This window comes from Galeopterus variegatus, unplaced genomic scaffold, assembly GCF_000696425.1.
Source record: "Galeopterus variegatus unplaced genomic scaffold, G_variegatus-3.0.2 Scaffold49, whole genome shotgun sequence".
Lineage (NCBI taxonomy): Eukaryota > Metazoa > Chordata > Mammalia > Dermoptera > Cynocephalidae > Galeopterus > Galeopterus variegatus.
The window spans coordinates 838,334-862,616 of NW_007726160.1; positions in this window are offsets into that span (position 1 = coordinate 838,334).

A 24,283-nucleotide genomic window follows, 5' to 3' on the forward strand; every position below is an offset into this window, starting at 1 on the left:
ATATATTGTGTAAAATAAAATATATGATTAAAATAAAAATAAATTAGAAATCTTGGATCCTTAAAATTTCCTGAATCCTCAGAGCCTAGAGAAGTGGCCCACCTTACCCTGTTAAAGAATAATGCTCATTGCTTCTCACCTATAAGATAATACATGCCCACATTCCCCAAGTCTACAGCATCTTTCCTTATGATCACTAGGCCAATAATTAGGGTTAGGTCAAAAATAATTTGGCCATAGAAAAGCTGAGCTTTATAATGAAAGAAAGGCAATACACATGAGGGAACTACAGGAACTAGCCAACATGTACCAGCAGGAGATGGGAAATTACAATTGGAACTAGACTGTGAAAAGGCTGAATAAAAGGAAGCAGAATACAAAGAGTTTATCAATATGGTAAAACTCATCTAGAATATAACATTTACGACCTGACAAGGATGTTGGGAGACAGGACAAATATGTTTCTAGAATAGCTCTTAGAAAGATAAAGAAAGCTAGGGACATTCTAAGTGAATTCAGAAACGTTTGAATTGCTGTGGCAGAAAGTAGGAGAAAAGATCGAAAGGCCTAGAGAAGTGATCATGCTAGCATAGATATACTGCGTTAGTCCAAAAAACCCAGCAGACGCTTATGTTCAACAGATAGCCCCAGAAGACACACTATTAAAGTAATAAAGAATACACTGCTGAGAAGGGCACCGGCATGATGGAGAAGTTCGATAACGCTTCTCCTCCGTAGGTTAGGACTGACACAAGGCAATTACAGAACTGAACTCCTTGATAGTAATAAATATGACAGGATCTTAAAATAAGACAAGGTACGGGATGGGAGGGGACCAAAGCACTTTGTCATTAGAATCAAGGTGGACACAATCATTGTGCTTTATGGAAAGTAAAAGAGGCAGCCAGTGAGGCCTGACATGCAGAGAGATACAGAGACTGTCAATAGAGCATGGCACCCCTAAAGGCAAATAGATTGACAGCCAGGAATGGTATTATTCAATCGATCCAACCAGCCATAAATCAAGGATGAAAGATCAGAAGGTAAAAGACATCAATTCCAATCATTTCCAAATTTCTGAACCCAGGCCAATCTTTGATCCAGTACCCATTCTTAAAGGTGAGATCACGACTCCAGCATCAAAGGCTTTGCAGCATTATAGCAATTGTATATCATACTGATTGTTCGTTTCTTCCCCAAAGGGACCTGGGACAATGTACTTGTGTAATTACTTGTTGGGAAAAGAGTAACACATTAAATATTTCTAGGACTTTTGGTCAAAAAGTCTGAATTAATCCAAAGACCTCAGCACCATCATTAAGCCTCCAATTTAGAGTGGGAAAACATGTGAGACAGACATCTAATGGGCTACCGACCAGTACAGCTTACAGAATCTCACTGTTTTCAGTGGCTATCATTTCCTCAGTCTCTGAATGTGCGAATAAAACGGATATATTTGGTAGGTGGAATCACGCCATCATTGGTTTTGTGACCTGCAGTGTAAAAACTATCGTAGTGAAGAAGACCTAATGTAAAGATGTGAATCCGCTCCCCTTTTCTGGCCAAGATCAAAACCTATTGTTTACATCACATTCTGGAAGAGTAGTAGAGACAAGTGCTGCCTTCAAGGAACCTGGATGATGCAGAGGTGATGGTCCCCTCTAATTCTCTATTTAATTCATAGTTTGTCCCTACATAAAACAGAAGCATCCTGAAGGAAAAAAAGAAATTACACTTACTACATACTCAGCTACATAATTGAAGCTGTTGGCCAGAAGTAATATCTTTTCTAGTGCAGATTAATATATCCTGAGGTACATGATATACTTTAATTAATCTAATGAGGGCATTCTTAGTTATTTCAATCAAAAAGGACAGTAAGAAGCAGTTTGTATTCACTTGGACTGGACAAAAATGTACACTTTCAGTCTTTTTCCAGAGCTATAACTTTGCCACTTAGTCATCATAAACTCTGAATAAATCTGGACCAACTGTACTTCTTGCAGAATAGTCCATTAGTCTACTATATTGATGAACTCACACTAATAGGACTAGTTGGACAAGAAGGGCCTATTACACTGAATGCCTTTATAATACACCTGGACTTCAGAGGGTAGGAGTTAATCCCTATGGACTTTAACAAAGATTTACTGACATTTTTAGGTGTTTATTGGTCTAGAACATGCTGAGTCATCCTCCACCCCAAATAAATGATGGTGTTTCACACATCCCACCATGGTAAAGGATGCATAATGCCTGTAAGACTTCTTTGGTTTTTATAGGCAATGTACTCCACACACGGGGAGTGTTCTACTGCTATCCAGAGTGGCACAAAGGGTTTCCCTCTTTGAGAAGAGCCCAGAAAAGGAAAGAACTCTGCAGTAGGTCCAGGATTTAGTATCCTGTCACTTGGCCATACAACCTAGCAAAACTTAGAGTATAGAAAATCATGCTGCATAGAGTTTATGTGAGTCTCAGTAGAGAAATCGTGACATAGACACCAATTTATCTGGAGTCAGGCCACATCATAGAGCAGTATACAAATCATTTTTACTAAAATTACACATATTCTAGGCTTGTTTTTATCTCTATTGTCTGCTGGGTCATCATTACTCTCAAAAGATTTGAGTGTGTTTCACTAACATGTCATCTCATGTAAAATCATACCAAAAATTCCTGAAAAGGAGATGAGACGGTAAGCATTTGACCACGAACACACTAGTTCTATCACATGTCACCCAACCTAGAAACTGTTACCCCGAAAGAGTGATAGAGCAGATGTTTGAAGGCCCAGCTTGGAGACTGTACCTGTGAGAATGGAGAATCCTTCTTTTGGACACAGTATACTCTCTATATGAAAAAACACTGTATGGTGCTATGTCCCCGGTAGTAGAATACCTGAGTTCACAATCAAGGAGTAGAAGTATAGTTTCTTTCATTTAATATAACTCCTGGTGATCTACTTATGAAATTATACAATTAAATTGTGCATGCACATCCTTATAAACACACACACACACAAAGGGCCTATTATAGAATACAAAAGAGACTATGGCATAATAACCAAATGCAAAGGGGCAATGTGTGAAATTTGTATAATTTGTGTGATTTGAGCAAACCAACTGTAAAAGCATCTTTGAGACAGTTGGAAAATTTTTAATACAGACTGGGTATTAGAAGATATTAATAATTTGATATTAATTTATGTTAGCATGGTAATGGTAAATTTTTATTTAAAAATAACCAGTTGTTATTATTAAGAAATAAATACAAAAAATTATCTAAGGTGGGATATAACTTGTTTTGACATAGTCCCAACAAGATAGGTGTAGCTGACAGATCAAAGAAAGTTTGAAGGATAGGAAGATCATTGAAGATGGGAGAATAGCATGTGGGCCTTTGGTATGCTTTATTTGCTGTCTGTGCACATATTTAACACTTTCTCAAATAAAAATTAAAGAATAGGAAAAACAAAACAAAACACCTGCTGATTTGATAGACCAACATGTTCATCAATAACATTTTTTAAATATAAAAATAAGCTGTGTAGATTAAAAATTTACTCTTTGTTAACAATAAGAAGCAGTAATGTGAGTATCAAACTCACAAAGGAATGCAGGGACACACCAATATATTTGCTTTAAAAACGTGTGGACATTTTCTTACAGTGTGTCTTCTACAGGCAAAGAATTTATAAACATTACTATGTGGTTAAACAGAAGATCCTCGTTTGTACACCGCTCTGAGATTTATCAGTTTTGAAACTGCATGAGTCTTCACGTCTTCTATCTTATACAATCCCCACTTCAACCTTTCATTTAAGTTTAAGTTTGGGTTTTCGCTGAAATTAACTAGATAGTGTATCTACCTTGTTATCCACTCTTTGCACTCCTACCCAGGGGTTTTCACGTCCTCCTATCTCCTTATCCACCATCAGCAAATCCTATAAATAAGTGTCAGCAGAAACTGCGGGAGTGATTTCTCAACATCCCTGCTGATTAGGCAGAAATCAGCCTGATTCTTAAATTGTTCTTATCAAAATGAGAAAGGTCATGCAAAACATGCTCTGCTTAAAAGTCTGGAGTCAGAAACTGGAAATGCAGGCCACACTCTCAGAAATGTGTAAAGTAGTTTCTACAACAGTTCTGTAGATTTAAATTGCATTGAATCTAATCCTGACAAACTACTCAAGGGTGTTTTTAAAATTTTTTCACCTTTTGAATGGCTCTGGTTTTAGGGCTTCTGGGAGCCCTAAGGCTGACGGTTCACTGTCCCAATAGGCAATTCTTTAAAACCTTTAATTTATGCACACGGGAGACCAACTTTATCCAAGTTCCTCTGTCTGTTTCTTCTCAACCAATGAATTTAAGGGCATTTGAGCTCAGCACCCTTTTAAAAGATGCCCTTTGATATACTATGCCAGTTAGCCCTTTGCCTACTCCAATGGTGTTCCCTTTTATCATGAAACTTAGTTGTAATATATATCCTACACCTTTGTTCAAGCCTGTGACCTGCTCCATTATTATTTCAATGTCCTCGTCACCTCAATATCCCTCACAAGCATAGAAAAATGCACAGATCTAGACTAATGCATAAATAGAATAGTGTTGGTTATGTTTGTTTAGAGTGTGGTAATTATTTTAATACATGACTGTTTTTGTCTTCTTTATATTAACATGACTGCTGTAAATTCTGGTACAAAGTGTGGTTTGACTGAAGTGAACATTTCCTTTCATGGCTATAGAATGCTCAGTAAAAAGCAAATTGTATATAGGGGCTTTAGTTAATAAAAAGAGATCTACAAAATAGTCATAGTAAATGATTTTGTGAGAAGCAGCAGCTCTTTATCTTATTCTATCTAGTCTTTACATATCAATAACTTAGGACAAAAGGGCAGCTTCAAGAAGGAACATAACCACATTGCCAGAAGGACAAAACACATTTTAGGTCTTTCTGAATGCTACTGTGGATCTCTCATGTGTTCAAGTATTACTATTCCTCTTTGTACTGCAGACTAATGCTCCTTAAGCAAATCTCAACTTGGAACAATATAATTGAATCAGAAAAGAACAATTGCCAATTAACTGAGTATTATGTGATAATACAGACAGTAAAATGCTTAAGTTAAATTGATAATCCAATCTTTCAAAATTCCTATGGATTAAATAGCAAATAGGCAGTCAGGGGTGGTATGTGAAATTGTACAAATATGGATATAATTGTGATGATACAATAACAATAACTGGAAAGAAGAAGAGAGAAGAGAGAAGTGTTAAAATGCCACAGTAATTTATTAACATATGAGAGAGAATTTGCCTGAGCTATTAAGTGCCAACAGCAGTAAATTCCAAGGACAGTGAATCTTCAATTAATTTTCCTCCTAAAGCCTTTGAAGGGCCTCCAAGCTTATTCAGATCATTAGAATTGCTTTACAGGCCCTGAACAAGAAACCCTATTTGCTGTTAATCTAAGAGAAACTTTGCAGCTGGGAGCCTATAATGAATATATTCCTATGAAGATTCAGAGGAATTGATTTTTTTCCTCCAAATTAGTAAATTTTTCAAAATTTTAAACATTAAGAAAAGTTTCCCTGATACAGATATTTTTGACTATTTTTCAACAGTCAACAAAATTCAAACATTTTTGTCATGCTTTTTGTTTCTGTTTATTTTTCATTCAGCAGGGTGGCCTGGAGAAAGTCATAAATGATTGCAGCAGATATATTAATTTTTAAAAGATGATTGTGTATAATTTTTCAAATAGTTGGCATCTAGGATCCCCCCAAATTAATACTGGATGGAATTCCCCTCACACTTTTTTCCCTCCCACAGTGACTCCATATCCCACCCTCCTTTTCTATTTCTTTTCTTTTTGTCTCCAAAGTGAAGTTCCTTTGCCAGGGCTCAACACCCCCTCTGAACTTTTAATTTATTCTCCATATGCATTGCTCTTTTCTTTTGGGATGTTATCAATTTTGTCTTAGTTTAAAAACATTTTTCCATGATGGTTTTCTCATTCTTCCTAAAAATATGCTTAAGTCTCACTTCCAAAAAGCCCTGCTACTATATCTCTACAAAGCCCTTGATCTCTTTATCCTGAACTTTATCCTTCCACTGTCTAATTCACTGAGCAAAAAAAGAGTTCTAGACTTGTCTCCTCTAATTCAACACTTTATTCCACTTATTCCTCAACGCTTCGAAATCTAGTTTAATTCTCCTTCATAAAATCTGCAGGTTAACTTATCCTACTCAAGTATTCTCTAGGGGTTATGCCAAGCCACTGGTAAGATCAAAATGGTAAATTATCTTGGAGCCCTCATTTTCTGAGAAAACGTTATTTTAATTGGGTAGTTGGACTGAGTTAAGTAGTGTTCCTCAAACATCCATGTCCATACATGTTGTGGTATGGTTTCTTTCTAATTTTGTCTTGAGGTCTCTTTGTCAAGAGTGGCCATAAGCCAAGACAGCCACTCTCTAGGAGAGCCTTGCTTTTTAGGAGAGGGCATTATACACTACATAGTAATCAATTATCTAAGAAGACTTAACAATCATTAATATGTCTGTACCTGAAAACAGATCATCAAAATACCTGAAGCAAAAGCTGTGAGACAAATCTCCTGTGCAGAAGAATAGTAATGTAGATTCTCTTCCCTCAAGAGGTGGAGCATAATTCTCCACACTTGAACTGTGGCTACTGATAGGGACTTCCTTCCAAAGAGTACAGTATGGGAAGCCAAAAAACAACAAAAAAAGATTTTACTGTGGAGAAACCTATAGCACTACCTCAGCCAGGTGACCAAGTTTAATGTCAACTGTGATTAGCATGTTGGCAGCACATACTAACATGTTGGAATGAGAGGGGCCCTTTATCTTTACCTTTTTTTTTTTTTTTTGGAAAGCAAGTATTCTTTCCAAAACACATAACCCAAGACTAAACGTGAACAAGCTATCAAGAAAATCCCAGTTGAGGTACATTCTATAAAATGCTTGAGCAGAAATCCTCAGAACCAAGGTCATCAAAAACAAAGAATGTCTGAGAAACTGTCACAACCAAGAGGAGATTAAGGAGACATGATAATTAAATGTACTGTGGTATTCTGGATCAGATTCTGCTATAGCCAAAAATATCAGGCAAAATTAAGAGATGTAAAATAAAATATGGGCTTTATTTAATAATAATCTGCTAATATTACTTCATTAATTTTAACAAATATAGCACACATGTAAGATTGTAATAACAGAGGCATCTGCTTGGGAAGTTTATTGGAACTCACTGTACTACCTTTATAATTTTATTCAAATCTAAAAATTTTCTAAAATAAAAAGCTTATATAAAAATGTTCCCCAGTAAAATATATATACTATGCCTCATCCATGTTTGTAGAAATACAATGCCTCACCCTTGATTATAGAAATCTGCATAAAATTTTTAGTCACCTACTTGGAACTTATAAAATAAGGTTTCTTAACCCTTTAAAAACTAACATGTCCTTTCCATAAATATAAAAGCCTCACAACTTTCTTTACTTTTTAAAATTATAATTGAGGGCTACCAATCCTATTGAGATTCAGGGATCTCTAACAGTTTCCCAAGCTATGTTTCTGTTTCTCTATCCCATTGCTTGTACATTTGTCTCCATTTCTTTGGAAATTGTGTACTCCTCTGAAGAATACTATTCTGCTCCACCCATCTACATTTCAGAAGCCAATCAGCCCCCACAGCTCCATTCATACTTTTCTCCAGGTATAGAGAAGCCCACTCTGCTTACTCTGAAATGCCATTGTCTCTTTGAATGTATTACTTTGTACCTGGCTACTTTATACCTTATTTCTATCCCAAAAGTCACCATGGTATGAATGTTAGGAATTCTTCTAGGACTTCACCATGATTGTACCTTCTGGAGCACTTATAACTGTCTCCTTTAAAGGATTGCCATTAAATAAGAATGGTTGATTTGAAATAATTTAATTAATAGTGAATGCAAACATGGAAATATTTTATCCATATATTTTGTAATACATAATAACATGCAACATATATTTACTATTAATACACACATATGAGGGTAATTCAAAAAGTTCTTGGAAAAAATAGAATTGAAAAATAATATGAGTCTTTCCATACATACACATGCAAACACACACAGATTAGATTTAGCATAATGGGGTAAGTGATTAGGTATATATTTCACCCTGAATAGCATCAGGAAATCATTGAATCTCAGCTTAAACATGCTTTGCACAATTAGGAATTAATTTTCAGCTTGAACACCTATTAAGTAGTTATCTTTCCTTTTAAAAAAGAACTCTCCATTTAATTCAGAGTAATAATGATTAGAACTTCACTGCTAATGAGAATAGAAAAGTCACAGCATATGAGTTATTTTCAGGTAGCAGACAAAGCAGCTATCAAGCATCTCACATGGAGTGTTATATATTTCAACCTCCCTCAAGAAACTGCAGTAAAAAATAATCTATATGAAATCGAATCAAGCCTAACACTAGAGACCAAATATTAAAATATATTATGTCTTTCTGTCTTTAACTGTTATTGCCTATATAATTTTGGGGGAAAGTACATGGAACAAAATATAAAAAGAATGTTTATGAAATAGATCAGAAGGTAATATTGCAAAAAGTATTTGTAAGACTGTACTGAATCTGTTAAGGATAAAAATAAACTTATATAGCTATCATTAATTATAAAGCTGGCCTTCCACCAATGGTTAATTATATCAAAACTTATTTCAAATAAATATTTTCCAGCTTAAGATTTGTATTAGTTTTTATTGCTGTGAAGATACCCTAGGAATGTAATCCACTTAATAATATAGAATGTTAATTTCTATATTACAATTGACTACCTACCATTTTCTTGTAGAAAAACATCTATACATTTGATAAAACTTTCTTTTTTAATGGTCATTTCAAGTTATTTGTTCAATTAGTTTAATTGTGAGACAGTAAAGGCATTCAGAATATCATCCATGGATTACATAATTGTAATGAAATATAAATAAAGAAGATTGTGGAACAATTTTAATTTCAAATTTTATAGGTGGTAAAATGCAAACATTTTAACTTTGCGATATATAAAAAGAGCAATGTACAAAATTGTTAAAAATCTATCATTAAAATAATGTATATCTTCCTAGAAAAAAGACCAAAAGTATACACAGTAGAAGTACAGATGATTATGCTAGAATGTTAGAAATATGCTTTCTTCCCATCTTCTTGAATAATTTTCAGATGGCCTAAATGTGTTTATAGTACCTTTGTAAAAATTTATATTTTTATTAGGTATAAGTATTTTGGTGGGATTCAAATACTTACATATCTGCAAAAAAATTCATTTTGATATTTAAGGTGGACAAAATCTCACACACTAATGCCCATAGTAAACTCAAATATGCATATAAATGTCATACTCCATGTGTTTTGCTAGTATATCCCATGGAAGTAGAATGGGAGGCAGTATCCAAAATCCTTTTGCTTTGAACTAAGTCCAAACATTTCTTTAAAGTTAAGATTTATTATGAACTAATTATAGTTCTCAAAGAAAAGATCATTTGATTTACAATGTGTTTTTAGCTGCTGAGAGCTGGAGTAACATATTGGTGCAATAAGTATCAAGGGGATACAAAAAATCTAAAGGAGAACTGTTGCCATAAATGACAGGTACCAAGTTCCCATTAAGTGGCCACATTTGGCTTGGGTCCTAGAAATTATTTATCACTTCTATGGCAGCAATATAAGTGAAATTCAAGGTAAGTTTGATAAGGTTTATGTTCAAGGTGATATATACATTTTCTATTGTATCACAAATATCAATGATGAAGCACCATATTTGATAGAAAGACTGCAGGAATTATAACTGGAAAGCACATTAACATATTATTAATTACATCTTTTAGATCAAGCAAATATAAATTTGTTAAATACTGACTAGGAAAGTATAGATTTTAGATGATGCAGGAGAAAAGTAAGAAATAACTTAGGAAGATAAGCTACTAAAGAGACATCATTTAGGAAAGAAAAAAGCTGATAGTATTGATCTGATCGCATCTTGGGCACAGATGGTGACAGTCAGCTTTGTACCCCATGCATATGCATAATCAATAAAAAAAAGATGGTCAATTCAAAAAAAGTACAGTCGATAAACATATATAGGGACTTCTTTATATTCAAAAGAAAAAAGATATTTCTACAAAGGTACTTCAAAAAGTTCATTAAAAAAATGAGTTAAAACATAATATGAATCCTTCCATGAACTTTTTGAGGACCCCTTGTATATTTTTTTCATTTATGAAACTTTTGATCTACAGAGAAGATGCTGTTGAAAAATATTTTAAAAAATTAAATTGATGAGACTTGGTAATTAATTGAAAATTGGGTTGAGTAAGAGAAAAAGTCCAGGATGGTTCCCAAGCTTCAGACTTGTGCTATTGGAAGGATGCTGGTGTTTTTTATCTGAGATGGGGAGTACTGAAAGAGGAGTGAGTGAGTGGAAGAGTGTTTCATTATGAGATTGATTTTGAACATGCTGAGTGTGAGATGTCTGTGAAACATCCACATTGAGATGTCTAGAATTATTTACATAAAGAATGCAGGTAGGACCAGAGAGCTGGTAATGCAAGAAGAGAAAGCTCTGTAGTGGTGCTTTTTACTTTCTTTGGGAAGCAAGAGAGGAATTTACCTTTGGAGAGTAAGACAGAGTGAAAGGAGAACTGGAGGTTAGAAAAGAGCTGAAACTTACATTCTTCAAAAGAGTGAGAAAGTAAGTTCATCAGGAAACCAAAAGATTGACAAAATTGAGAGCTTATCTGAATTTCACGATCATGAATTTACAGTGATCTAGATCTCCCTCTTTGCAAAACTTTCTCCAGCCATGCTTGTCCGTTCAAAGGCAAGAGCACAGGAAATGAACCGCAGGGCTTTTGCCCATAGGTTTATAAAGGGAAAGAAAATCAAAGTATTAAAAAAAAAGTATTATTGAGATCATGGACAGTAAAATCTCAACTGTATAAAGAGGGGAGTAAATACAAGAGAGGTTTGTTTTATAATGACAAAATAATAAGGGTCATTGGAGAAGATATCTTTTTTAAGTCTAAGAAAAATCATGGTACGTTAGTGAACTGGAAGAAGAGGAGGTTGTGGAAGAGGTTTGGATGCTTGAGTCTGCTGAGTCTGCACAGGAATCTAAAGTGTTGGTCTGATTAAAAAGGATGTGAACCTGTTAGAATAGTGGCAGGTAAAATCAGCACAGTGTTTTTATGATTGAAGAAGCAAGTAATGACCTATATTACTTTTAGTTTCTTAAGCATATATATGGCTCAAACTTATTTTGAAATATAAGCTTGTGAAAACACAATGTTAAAAGTCTAACAGTAATAAAATTTACCTTGCTGCTCACAATTAAGGAGAAAAATGTATGTAGTAATTCAAAATAAATGACAAAGTATAATAAAGGATAAGTAATGCCTAACACCAAAGGAACAGCAAATATCAGAATCACTTCCTAAACATGTTTATATAAAATAAAACAAGGTTATACATGTTAAAATTGTCAAATTGTTGACATAATTTAAAAGGAACAGTTGTGTGAATTAACCTGAATACCTATGATACAATGCACAAGTAGGTTAACTTTATGAAATTTTTGCAGCAAATCCTCCTTAGTAGATTACTATCTCAGATCCATATCTGAGTATGACAGGCTCACAAAAGAAAAAAAAACAAAATTAAAGTATTATCGGATACATGGTGGATTTTTGGCAAAAGAGAACAGGATTATAGCAATTTTGGCTAAATGAATTTGAGTCTAGAAGTTAAAAGAAATAAAATGCGAAGAAAATGAAGCTAAATAATTGGGATGAAAAGGTGTCATGAATTGTAAATGAGATTTGCTTTGAGGTTCTGACACAAGTGCAAAGCTTTCTACAAAGCTTGAAATAAAATAGACCATAATTTTACTTATGAAGAAAAAGTCTTATTTTTCTTTCTAATGCCATTTGGATAATTATGAAAAGGACAGAGTAATTTCTACATACTTATTTGAATTGTAAGACTTTGATATCAGAACAAAAATTTGGTTTTGGAAACAAATCATTTATTTTAATTTTTTCCTCTTTTGTAGTGGAGGTAAAAGCAACGAGTTAAGGAGAAAATCAGATAGAAAAGAAAGAGAAGTTGATTTATCATCTCCTACATGTATATTAAGAAGCAAACTTTCATTTTCATCAAATAAAAATATTTCATTCCAAGCAGTTTTATTCTTTATTCTAGAAAAGAGCAGATGAATCAATAGATTCCCCATCCACCGAAAACATCCCTAATCATAGAAAGTGGAGACATTCTCTTTTTACTTTACCCCGTTCCCATTCCCCAAATTTGGTACCTATAGACATGTATACACCTGTCGGGGTGCTCTCTTGGTCAGCCAGGCCCGGGCTCTGGATTTCCCTGGCCGTGGCTACCAAGCGATCCCCGGCAGACTCCCTATCCCCCCCAGGCAGGACCAGATAAGTTGCCCTCTGCAGCATAAGCCGAAGAAGGATCCCCGAAGGCGGGTGAGTGCACTGCCTGCCTATTCGGCCTGCAAAGGAACACTCAGATGCGGCAGGGGTTCCGTCAAGCAGTTCCGTTTATTGTCTTTTAAGCAGTTGTATTTATATCTAAGCAAGCAGGGATTTCCACACTGAAAGCCAATCACTGGAAAGGTCACATGTGCATGCACCTTACTTTCCTATGCTTAGCCTACTGATCATGCACTGATCACGAGCGTGGAAAAGTGCAACTACCAATAAAAATTTTTGCAGAACTAAAAGTGACACTCCCCCTTTGCTTCCTCTAGGCGCCATCTTGTGTGGACCATGCGGGTGGGGAACTTAAACAGTCGCCATTTGGTGTGGCCTCCTTTCACCCTAGCAATTGCTATAGCAAGTAGAGCAGTTGCAGCCCAACATACACCTATGGAGGCATGTGTATATACTGATAAATGCACACGCACAGACTCATGACATAAGATCAGAAAAAATGAATTAGGAAAACTAACAGCACTCCTTTCTGAACATAAAATAAAATGTGGGATAAATGCCAACCTTGCCATTAGATAGGTATGCTTTCATTAATAAAATCTCTGGTTAAGGAACCTGCTTCCTCTTAAAACATTAATCTTTACATGTGGGTAGTCTGCACAAATTTATTCAAAACCATTTCCCCATCATTCTGCTTAGAAACATATGCATGCTTTTCTAATAAAATTTCAACTATTTTACATTTGGTGTGTATATGCACATCTGTCAAAGGTTTGTGTGCTTGCTATGGGGATAATATACTGTCTTTGTACTCTCTTGAATGATTGTTATTGGGATTTATGAAGAAAGATACTATGTGAATAGAGACATTGGAGTTCTTCCAAATAAGGAACAAAACATGCAAAAATCCTGCTGTATAAATTTCCCTGATGTTCCTGGGGGAGCTAACATTTTAGAAATGAGTTTATACAAATATACACTTTAACACATTTCTATCCAATAGAATGGTTGTAAAGTTTCCACTCAAATTTACTTAAATCTTCAGAGATCTACCTATATCCATCATCTTTTCATTCTCTCTCTTTAACTGTGTTAAGGACATAAGGCCTTTCTATTAAAATCAAAGTATTTCATAAAAAGCATTAGTATTTATTCTGTCTTTGTTTGGATCCTCTTTTTAACATCTCTGCCAAGTGGTTTCCTAGAGCCATACGTATTCTAGATTCAGCTCCTTACCCTTAAGACTAACATACCTCACTCATCTTTTGTGGGTAATAATTGTCACATTAGGAACAATAAGAAAACTCTGCTGGCTTTTGAGCTTGCATGTACAAAGCAGAAGATCTCACATTCGTTCAAAATTTTCATTCTGCAAATATTTAGGGGAGTCCTCAGGGCATATGTCATATGTTTTCATGCACGTCTTGTTCCTGGGTGCTGTTCTCCATCATGCTTGTGTTGTTCACTGCCTGTTCTCCTAGACTTTCTTCATTTCCCCATGGTAGTTTGCCATGTCCATCACTGCCACTTCTCTGGAAGGATGACTTTCTTCTGATGCATTTCTAACCAGCAAAATTACAAGATGATGGTTATGATAATAATAGTAGTAATAATAGTAACAATGATGATGATGATAAATCTGTATTCTTTTAAATCCTGTCTGCCCATTCAACATAATGCTTTTCATTTATGTGTGGGTGGCACTGGGGCTCTTTTGACAAGCCTTCAACAATCCCTTGAGAAAGTTGTGTCTAAAAGTCGTAACTATTAAAAGTTTCTATGGGCATCAAATAATTGTCCACTGTTTCTTGAGTGGGTTAGGATTCACAGTGCTGTCACATCTAGTTCATTATATATATTGTGGTATTTCCATTCTTATCCTCAAGCAATCATAGCAATATTTCTTTTTTCCTAATCATCCAAAATACATACAAACCAAGTAATTCAAATTGCTGAGTGTAAATCAACCAATCATAATTCTGTATCAGGCACATTAGACAAATCTGAATGTCAGCTAATTACAACCAAGACCACATCTACCACAGAATATTTTATCTTTTACTATCTAAACATGCTTTTCTAGTTTTTTTGTTTGTTTGTTTTTTAAGTATCTTTTACAATCCTAATTTGACTTTTATGAACATGATGCTTATTTGTTTTATTAATTTGTTTGCTTGATGTCACTGTTGGGATGTGATCGATGTCTCCAAAATAACACACAATGAGTTCTGTCTCTTTGTAAAAAAGTAGTGTTGCATACTGGATAAGAATGTGGGTTTTGGTGTCCAATTCTCTGGGGTTAATTCTTACTCAACAAATTAGGCTAACCCTTATCACTTTCTGGTATTTGGCACAAGAGTGTAAATTGAGGTCCCTGACCCATGGTTTGCTCCCAGTTCTTCCCATACCCTGCTCTATACTCCATCGTGAGAGACCTAAAGTGCGTGTGCATGGATGTGAACACCCAAACGCACGCATCTGAGTTCTATTTCCATAGCCCTGTTTCCTAAAACAGCCAGCATTTAACCACCCTCCACCACCACTCAGGCCTATTGGTGCACACACTGGAAGCACAGGGAATTATATGTCATTCAAATTTTTGCAAATTTTTGTTCTCTCACCACTAAACAATCTCATAAAGGCTAATATACAGCCCACCTTGCAGAAGGTAGAGCCACAAAAAGACTCACCTAGGTAAGGAAGCATGACCAGAATCAAGTGGAAAGGAAATTCTGGAGTCAGTCATACCAGGAGTATGGTCTATAAAGGGTGAAGGCTCCAGCTTGCTCAAAGCAAAACTTAGTATGTCAACTGGGCAAGTGTCTTACTCACTGCAAGCCTGAGATCTTTAAGATCATAGCACAATGCATGAGCTTAATAAGCTCCTATCAAAAGTTACTTATTGTTATATTTATCAAATTACTCAAATTTCTGGACACTAACACATCAGGCCTTTTTACAGTCCTCATGAAAGGAAAAAGAAGCAGAAATATTTTATTGTTTTATTTTACCTTTTTCTAATTTCCATTATCTTCACTGTTTTTTTAGGATCACTGGAGTGACATTTCTCTTGTAGTACCACCATGATGTTATACTGAGATTTGTCTCTCTACATATATAAATACATATGCATATACATGTGTATATAATATTTCAGATTTTATATTTCATATGTACATACATATATTATATATACACATACACGAGGGTATTTCAAAAGTTTCTGGAAAAGTGGAATTAAAAGATAATACCAATGTTTCCATGAACTTTTTTTTTTTTTTTTTTTGTCTTTTTCGTGACCGGTAAGGGGTTCACAACCCTTGGCTTAGTGTCGTCCGCACCGTGCTCAGCCAGTGAGCGCCCCGGCCATACCTATATAGGATCCGAACCCATGGCAGGAGCACCGCTGCGTTCTCAAGTGCCGCACTCTCCTGAGTGCACCATGGGGCCGGCCCTCCATGAACTTTTTGAACACCACCCCCCCATGTAAACATCAGATCAGCTTATATATTTTTTCAATTAAATTTTATTTTATTTTACTTTTCAAAATACATTGTACTTGATTTTCATGCCCCTTTACCCATTCCTCTCCAACCCCTCCCCCCCACTACATCATATCTGTGCACTTGGCTTAATAGTTCAAGGAATTTTTGTGGTTATTCCGTTTTCTTCCCCTCATCTTTTATTCATTTTTGTGTTTATTTATTTATTTATTAATTTTTAGCTCCCACAAATAAATGAGAATATATGGTATTTCTCTTTCTGTGCCTGACTTGTTTCACTTAATATAATTTTCTCTAAGTCCATCCATGTTGTTGCAAATGGTAGTATTTCATCTTTTTTTTTTAGCAGAGTAGTATTCCATTGTGTAGATGTACCACAGTTCCCTTATTCACTCATCAGATGATGGACATTTGGTCTGGTTCCAGCTCTTGGCTATTGTATATAGTGCTGCAATAAACACGGGAATACAGGTATCCCTTTGGCATGATGATTTCCATTCCTCTGGGTATATTCCCAGCAGTGGGATCACTGGGTCATATGGTAGATCTATCTGTATTTGTTTGAGGGGCCTCCATATCATTTTCAATAAAGGCTGCACCATTTTGCAACCCCATCACCAGTGGATGAGAGTTCCTTTTCCTCTGCAACCTTTCTAGCACTTATCATTCTCAGTCTTTTGGATATTAGCTATCCTAACTGGAGTGAGACAGTATCTCAGTGTAGTTTTGATTTGCATTTCCCGGATGTTGAGTGATATTGAGCACTTTTTAATCTGTCTGTTGGCCATTTGTATATCTTCCTTTGAGAAATGTCTCTTCAGCTCCTTTGCCCATTTTTTAATTGGGTTATTTGTTTTTTTGCTGTAAAGTTATTTGAGTTCCTTGTATATTCCAGATATTAATCCTTTGTCAGATGTATATTTAGCAAATATTTTCTCCTACTCTGTTGGTTGATTTTTTTTTTTTTACTCTGTTGATTGTTTCTTTTGCTGTGCCAAAGCTTTTTAGTTTGATATAATCCCATTTGTTTATTTTACCTTTAGTTGCCTGTGCTTTTTGGGTCCTATTCATGAAATCTGTACCAACTCCTACTTCCTGGAGTGTTTCCCCTATGTTTTCTTTATGGAGTTTTATTGTTTGGGGTGTATATTTAATTCTTTAATCCATTTTGAGTTGATTTTGGTATATGGTGAAAGATAGTTCTAGTTTCATTCACCTACATATGATTATCCAGTTTTCCCAGCACCATTTGTTGAAAAGGCAGTCTCTTTCGCAGTATGTAGGCTTGCTACCTTTGTCAAAGATCATATGGCTGTAGGCATATGGGTTAATTTCTGGGTTCTCTTTTCTGTTCCATTGATCCATGTGTCTTATTTTATGCTAGTACCATGCTGTTTAGGTTATTATAGCTTTGTAATATAGTTTAAAGTCAGGTAGTATTATGCCTCCAGCTTTATTTTTTTTTTTGCTCAGGATTGCTTTGGCTATGCATGGTCTTTTGTTGTTCCATATAAATGTCTATACCTAACTTGTAGGCAGTGTTTATCATGAAAGGGTATTGAATTTTGTCAAATGCTTTTTCAGCATCAATAGAGATGATCATGTGGTTTTTGTCTTTGCTTTTATTAACGTGGTGTATCACATTTATTGATTTGCATATTTTGAACCAACCTTGCATCCCTGGGATGAATTTTTTTTTTTTTTTTTTACTACGGTAAGCCTTTACAAAATCTAGTTGTTTAAAATACTTCATCATGGGCCAGCCCGGTGGCGCACTGGATAAGTGCGCCGCTTGGGAAGCGCGGCGGCACTCCCGCCTGAGGGTTCGGATCCCACATACAGACCGGTTCCCGCTCACTGGCTGAGCGAGGCGCGGGAGCGACCCCGAGGGTTGCGATCCTGTTGCCGGTCCCCGGTCCGGTACGGGAGCAACACTGAGGGTTGCGATCCGTTGCCGGACACAGAAAAAGACAAAAGACAAAAATAAAAATAATAATAAAAATAAAAAAAATGAAATACTTCATCATTAGATTCAGTTGTTTTCCTGATATGTTGGCTCAGAGATATAATTCTTATTGTACATTATTTTGGGGAGATACTCAGGTAACTGACAGTATTTCATAAATTTTACATATGCACACATTTACAATTTTCTTAAAGCATTTTTCTTTGGCATACCAAAACCAACCCATGAAATTTGTCTAATAATTAGCCTAAAGGAGATTAGATATTAAGACTTTATATAGATGTCATGAACCATGAATTTTCATTCTGAAACTTACAGCTGATAAACTACTACACAGACATTTTATTATTTTAATGCGCTTGACCACCTAAGTTCACCAATATTTCAAGTGGTTTCAGAAAAATATATTATGTCTTCCAGATTACTTGTTCAATAAAACCAAAAATTCTAAAAATAAAAAACTGTCATTTTAAAAAATATTTTGCGTGGAAAAATTTTATAAACAAACACTACTCAATCATAATTTTCATTTTTATATTCAGTTATGACTACAGGGAATAACTATCTATATAAAAAACTGGCTAGGGGCCAGCCCGGTGGCGCACTGCTACAGTGCGCCGCTTGGGAGTGCGGTGGTGCTCCCGCCGAGGGTTCGGATCCCACATGCAGACCGGTTCCCGCTCACTGGTTGAGCGAGGTGCGGGTGCAGCACCAAGGGTTGCGATCCCGTTGCCGGTCCCGGTCCGGTACGGGAGCGACACTGATGGTTGCGATCCATTGCCGGTCACGAAAAAAGACAAAAAGGAAAAAAAAAAAAAACTGGCTAAAACAAAATTTGTACTAATTGGTTTGCAACTACTTTAAATTCAGAACAGTTGAAATTTTCCAATAGAATATTATAAAATAAAAATTGCTTTACAAAAGAAATTGAGCATGAAGAAAGCTGAAAGTACTTTTTTTTGTTTAGAAATATAATATTTTAAGTTAGTAAGAGGGAGTTGAAAAAATATATTTAACTATAGAACATTTTTTTCTTCTAAATGCAAAATTCAAACAAATACAATTAAGGTGAGAAATCATCAAAAGCTTTTGCCTAATCAAGGTTATATGGCGGATTCCTAAAACTGGCTTATAATCTAGCCATTTATTCAATTACATTTAGTTTATGTACCTGCTATTTTATATTATCCATTTCATACAAAAACTCTCTAGGCTTAAATTGTGAGAAACAATCATAAAAACCTTTTGAAATGTACTATCTACCATGATAATTTTTATTTATTTGTAGACATTTTTTTTTTCTATCATAGTGACTTTTCTGTGACATATTTGGAATAGTATTATAATATTAGAAATATGTATTTTCCATGCAATTACATTTCATAAAGTCCTTGAGTTCTGAACTTTATGTGGAGACTGATTTCTTATCTTTCCTCATTCTCAGCATACATTGGTTAACATGGTATTTATGTTTCTTTAACCTGAAATTTGATAAAAATGGGTACTAAATTAGGGACAGAAAATGTCACCTGCACTTTCTTTGAAAGCAGAAAATAATGTATTCCACTGAACAGCTTTATGCAAATTAGTCCAAAAGTAGCAAAAGTAGGGGAAATGTGAGTGGACAAGACTATTTCAATGTGCAAATGAATGCAAATTGTCTACACATTAAAAATGTGTGCATACACTTATTTTTAAAAATTCATTGCACAATCTTCAACAGAAAACAGGATTTTTATGCTTTTGTTGCATAACTGTAGGAGATCCAGCTACGATCTATAATATCTTCACTTGGAAACAGAATAAAAATATGAAATAGATTAAAAAGCAATATGTGACCATAACAGAAAAAAAAGGGAGATTTAAGGGTCCGAGATAATGTTTAAATCTTGCAGAAAACAGACATAGCATTTTATTTGCTTTCTTAATATCTGATCCTTTCACCAGCAAGCATGTCTTTCCAAAAGGAAATAATCTTGATAGTCCCATTAATCACTATAAATTTACTTTGTGAAATAAATGTTAAATTCCTATTTCCTTCACTAAGTCTTATATATCATCTTTTCCTCTTATTCCATAAATATGAAAGCAATGCAGTGATGATGTATTTCAAATGAGTTTTATACTGAGATTTCTAATTGATATCTAACACTGATATTCTAGATTACCTCAATTTTTGACTTATGTGATATGTACATTATCACATCTAGGCAACCTTCATTCATTACATCCATATCATTGTCACTGTGATAGTCATTTTTTATTGATTTAGATTTTACATTATCTTATATTGAATTTTCTTGAGGTAAATGTTTATAAAAAGCTAGAATATTACCTTGAAAAAATGTCAAAAAGCTGTAATTTTCTTCACTAGATATTAGCATTTCTAGCATCATATATTTATTTTTTCATTTTTTTTGTAGTTATTTAATTTACTTATTTTTTTTTTAAATTTTAATTTGTCAATATACAATGTAGTTGATTTTTGTGTCCTTTTACCAATTCCTCCTGGTATCACATATTTAAATTCATGGTAAATGTTAATGTTGATGTGGGATCTGATAGGAAAAGCAGAGAGTAGATGAAATCAATTATGTATAAATTTTCCATGCCTTAACAACAGATACTGTCATTCCATATTTCAATTCTTTAAGTTTTACTTAATTTGAAATAATCATTATGTTTTTAAGAGAAACAAATTATGAGGAAACAGGGTGTATTTGCTTATGTGCATTTTTGCTATTACAAAATTATTTAAATTTTATTTTATACAATCAAATATGTAATCCCTGAATCCAGCAGTTATATATTTATCACTTAACTATTTCAAAAATGCTTAAAAATTTTAGAAGTAGAATATCATACTAGCTAAACAACACAAAGGAAATGCTTAATTAGCACATCAAAACATCTAATCATGTCATCAATGGAATATTTATGTCTTTATGTTTTTGATCCATGGAGATGTGATACAAGATTTTAATTTTATTTACATACAAATAAAATAGTAGCTCACCAAATAAATATATATGTCACATACTGAATGCTATTTTGCCTGTGATACTTCCCTCAAGCTGAGTTTGCAACTCCATCCTTTGCTAAATACTTTACTAAATACTGTAATACTGCTTCTTTATGCTGTAATTTGTTAGTTTACAGGTATGTCTGTGTTGTTAGACAGTGCGCTCTTCCAGAGCAGGTACCAAAAAGAAAGTACCAGAAACCAAGGATCATTTTTAATTTGCTTTCTATTAATTCAATATCCCCTGTCAAAATGATCTTTCCAAAACACAAATATAATTATTTTATCCATTTGCTTCAAATACATTCACGAATTTTCCATATATCTACAGAGAGTTTGGCATGAAGACCCTCATCCTGTGGTTCTAGCCTCATTCCCACACCTTTACCTACAGTAATTGTTAACTTTAACTCTACAGAACTAGCATTAGCACATTTAAGTCTCATGCTGTTTCACACTTTCACATGATGGCTGAGATGTAATCTTCAAAAGACCCTGAAACTTCATATGGTTCAAGAAGATCTTCACTGCACAATGTTCAGTCAATATGGAGGAAACACAATAATCTCTTTTCATACCTACCCTTCAATCTTTCTCCTTTACTCAAAGGCTGTTGATGTCTGACAGTTTGATACCATTTCATGTCTTTTTTTATATGTTTTAAATACAATTATATTTAAACTTATGGGAGCTATTTATATATTCTGCTTATGAAGCCTTACCTGTTAAATTTATGGCAAATATTGTCTATCAGTTTATTTTTGTATTTAAATTTTCTTTAATGTATTTTTTGTAGTACAAAAGCTTTCTTAAAGGTAATTCATATAAAAATTTTCTTTACTGCTGTTAAGAATACTGTACTAATTTAGGTAGGCCCTCTTTACCCCACAGTTTCTTTTAGTGGTTTACGATCTATTTTTCTACTATACTAGTATTTGTAGCATTTTCTTTTACATTCACAATTTTAATCTCTCAAACTTTCATTGTGAAGAGAAATTGAACAAATTCACAAATTAACTTGTTAACAGTTGCTATTTGATATTAGTTTTCCCTTCAAGAAAAATTATTTAAGTGTTCTTAAGTTAGTATTTCTTAAACGAGACAAAAGTGTGCTTTGTAGAAATGAAAAAATTAATAAATTTAATGTTTTTGATAAAAATATAAAACAATACAGAAACAGACCTATTTACCTAACTTTCTAGATACATTGTATATATTAATTTAATTGGATAGATATAGATATATAGATGTATATATCATTTATTTATTTATTTATAAATTCAAATTGATACACACACAGACACATATATGAGGTCACTTCAAAACGTTCATGCAAAGATTGGTATTCACTTTCAATTCTACTTTCCCATGAAATTTTCGAAGTATCTTCGTATATACAGATACTCCTCCATTTATGATGGGGTTAGGTCTTGATAAACTAATCATAAGTCAAATATATCATAAATCTAAAATGCATTTAATACCCTAATAAACCCAATGTAAAGTTGAAAAATCATAAGTGTAACCATTGTAAGTTGGAGCTGTCTGTGTAATCATAGTTTGTTTCAAGATTAGAAATACAATATATATTTAAAATATACCTAAAAAGATGAAAAATATTTTATTTTTCTCTATTCTCCAGAAAATTTTGCACAAGATTGTGGTGAGTTTTCCTTTTAAAGTTTGTAGAAAATTTCCTCAAAAACCATCTCAAGCCTGGTATTTCATTTATATAAGGATTTTTAACTACTGCTTTAATTTCTTTTTTTAACTTATTTTTTAATTGAAACATAATTGATTTTACATATTTACTGGGTACAGAGTAGACTATTATTATTTGTGTACAATATGTGATAATCAAATCAATATTATTAGCATGTTCATCATTACAAATCTTAACTATTCTTTAAGTGTCTCTTACCTAATTTCTCCCTAAGCACCTCCCCCCCGCCTTTCCACCTCTAGTAACCACAGGTCTGTTCTCTCCTTCTGAAAATTCAACATATTATTGTGGTCTATTTCTCTTTCTTGCTTTCTCTCTCTCTTTATTATTTCTTTCTCTGCTCCCACTTTTGAGTGAGGACATGCAGTATTTCTCTTTCTGAACCTGGCTTATTTCACTTATACTTTTCTCCAAGCTCATCCATGCTGCTGCAAATGGCAGAATTTCACTCTTTTTTTCATGTCTGAGTAGTATTCCATTGTGTATATATACCATATTTTCCTTATCCAGTCATCCTTAAATAGACATTAAATATACAAGTATTTAGGATTTATAGTTTTCTAGGGTCAATTTCAACATTTTTTCTTTCATTTAGGGATGGGTCCTCTGTATCTAAGCATTTAACTTGCTTACATTAAACATTTTTTCTTTATAATTTTTTTTATTTGTAGTTATGTTCAAATTTTCGTTAATGTATATGCTTATTTCTGTCTTTTTTAAAATTTTAGTCAATTATGAAAAATTTATCTGTTTTGTAGGTCTTTTTGAACTTGTATTTGGCTTTATTTATCTCCACTCTGTTTTTCTTTCAATGATCCCTGCTGTAATTTGTAATATATTCTTCTTTTTCTTTTCTTCTTCTTTTTTTTTTTTTTTTGGCAGCTGGCCAGTATGGGGATCCAAACCCATAGCCTTGGAGTTGTAAGGCTGTGCTGTAACTAGCTGAGTTAACCGACCAGCTTATTATCTTCTTTCTTATATCTTTATTGTGTTTATTGTAGTGATTCTTTCTCTAACTTCTTGAACTGTATATCAAACTGATTAAATTTTAGCTTTTTTTTCAATATAATAGTTTACAGATTTAGATTTGACTTGATACATTTGTTTTCACTACATTCCAAATTTTTCATATTTTATTGCTCTAAGATCTTTATAGTTCCATTGTGATTTCATTCTTGATGCTTGAGTATTTAGAAAGTTTTTTTTTATTTCCAAAAATTTGGCATTTTATAATTTGTTTTTTCTTCAAACTCAAATTTTGGTCAGCACATGTGGTCTGTAGAATATTTTGATGTGATATTTGTGCGGGTGTTTATCATGGTATGATATGCTATTGATTTTTATGAGTCTTTCTTATGCTCATGGGAATAATGTTGGATGCAGACATCTACCTATGGACATTAAGTAAAGACTAAACTGTTCAAATCTTTTTGTTGATGTTTCACCTGCTAGACCGATCAATAATTGAGAAATATGTGTTTTTGTCTTAGAGTTCTATGTCTATATATTGTTGTATGTATTTTGAGCTTATTTT